Here is a 2,562-nt window from a genome sequence, read left to right as displayed (position 1 = left end):
GACAATTTTTGTTTTTTAACTGGAAGTGTTTAATCTTTTTACCTTTAATGTGATTACTGATATAATTGGATTTATTTCTACCATCTTATTGTATGCTTTTCATTTTATTCATCTGTTCAATTTTTTTCTCATCTTGCCTTAAAAAATAGACTTTATTTTTAGAACAGTTTTAGATTTCCAGAAAATTGAGCAGATAGTACAGAGTTCCTTTGTACCTCCTCATTTCCCCTATTATTAACATCTTGTATTAGTTTTTAACAATTGTTACAATTACTGATTCAATATCAATATGTTATTACTAACTAAAGTTCATAGTTTATTCAAATATTCTTAGTTTTTACCTAAAGTTTTTCTGTCCCAGGATACCACATTACATTTGGTAGTCATGTCTCCTTATTCCTCCTGATTTACCTTGCTTTTAATGACCTTGACAGTTTTGAGGCATACTGGTCAGGTATATTGTAGGATGTCTCACATTGTAATTTGTTGGATTTTTTTTTTTTCATGATTAGACTGTAGTTATGGGTTTTTGGGAAGAAGATCTTAGAGAAAAAGTGCCATTTTAATCACATAATGTCAAGACTATGTGCTACCAACATGATTTATGGCTGTTGATGTTGACCTTGGTTACTGGTTGAGGTAGTGTTTGTCGAGTTTCTGCACTGTAAAGATACACTTTTCTCTTCCCTTTTTCTCTTTCTTTACCATACTCTTTGGAAGGAAGTTCCTTATACACAGTGCTTAAGGAGTGGGAAGTTATGCTCTCCCTTCTTTAGAGTGGAGTATCTACATAATTTAATTGGAATTCTTTTGCACTAGGTATGTTTTTTCCCCCCTGCATTTATTAATTTATCAAATCATTTATTTATTTCAGTATGGACTCATGGATATGTAATTTGTACTTTGGGCTATAATCCAATATGACTTCATTTATTTTGTTGCTTAAATTGTTCTAGCTTTGGCCATTGGGAGCTCTTTCAGTTGGCTCCTGTGCTCCTTTGAGATACCCCCATCAATGTGTGTGTGTGTGTGTGCACACATTTGTGTGTTTGAGCACCTTCTTACTTTCTGGTACTACAAGATGCTCCAGGTTCATCTTGTATATTTCCTGTTCCCATCCTAGTAAGTCATTTCTCCAAGGGCCCTGATTCTTTTTGCTGGAGAATGGCATTAGAAACCAAGATCTAGTTGCTAGGTGTGTTCATTGCTACTGGGATATTGTTTCTATTAGGCCCTCTCAGCTGACAGAGCAAAGAAATACTTGTGTATATACACATATTTGTAAATATATTTATATGAACCATCTGTATCTATGTTGTCAATTATGATATGAGTTCTTCCTGATGCCTCTAACTCTAATCTATTACCATATGCATCATTCTAGCCTTCTCCTCTTCCTTATCTATAAATTCCCACTTCAACAGTGAGAAAGCTGTCTTCTACCATCTGCTATCCATTTGCTTATTTGTTCATTTCCTGCATACCTGTATAGCAGTATCAGAATTGTTACTGTTATTGGTTTTCAGCTGTTTTACTCTGTGGGCTGGGTTATGCTTTTCCTTGTAGTTATTCTGATTAGGATTCATTTGACTTCTTGAATGTGTGGCTTGAAGTCTTCCATCAAATTTGTATTATCACCCCTTAACTTTTTGACTGTATTGTTGCCAGAGAACATGGTCTTTATGATGCTGATTCTTTGAGATGTGTTGACTTACTTTATGACTATGTGTTTGATTTTTTTGTCTTGTGAGCTTGAGAAGAATGTGTATTTTCTTTCTTTTTTTTTTTTTTGTTGACTGGCCGCACCGCTCTTAGCCAGTGAGCGCACCGGCCATCCTTATATAGGATCCGAACCCGCGGTGGGAGCACTGCTGCGCTCCCAGCGCTGCACTCTCCTGAGTGTGCCACGGGGTCGGCCCAGAATGTGTATTTTCTAGTTGTTAGGTGCACAATTCTAAATATGTTCAATATAGCAATCTAGTTATGTATTCTGTTTAAATATTTTTTATATGTATTAATTTTCTGTCTTCTGAACCATCAGTACGTATTAGAGGTGTGCTAAATTATGATGCAATGATTTTGAGGAAATTATATTATGTGTATCTACGTTTAAAATTGTTATAATCACATAGTGAATTGAAAACTTTAATCATTATATAGTGCCCTTCTCTGTTCTCAGCAATGCTCTTTGTTTAATGACATGGTCTCTGCATTATTTTGGTATTTGTTTGATATTTCTTTTTTTTTGTCTCTTTCTTTTTTTAACCTTTCCATTTTAGACGTGACTATTATAAACAGTTTAGCTAGATTTAAAAAAACCTGATTTTTAAAACTGGTGTTTAATCCCATTTACATTTGTTGTCATTATTGATATATTGGACTTGCTTTTATCTATGTAAAATTTCCCCATTTGTTTCACTCTTACCTTTTTCTTATTGCCTTTTAAAAATTAATTGTCTTTTGGTTAAATTTTTTTTTCTTAACCAAATCTTTCCCCTGTACTAGTTAAAAATAATATACACTTTTCTTTTAGTAATTAATGCTGGTATTTTATCATACATA

The sequence above is a fragment of the Cynocephalus volans genome, chromosome 1 (genome assembly GCF_027409185.1).
Source record: "Cynocephalus volans isolate mCynVol1 chromosome 1, mCynVol1.pri, whole genome shotgun sequence".
Lineage (NCBI taxonomy): Eukaryota > Metazoa > Chordata > Mammalia > Dermoptera > Cynocephalidae > Cynocephalus > Cynocephalus volans.
This window is presented reverse-complemented; position numbering follows the sequence as displayed.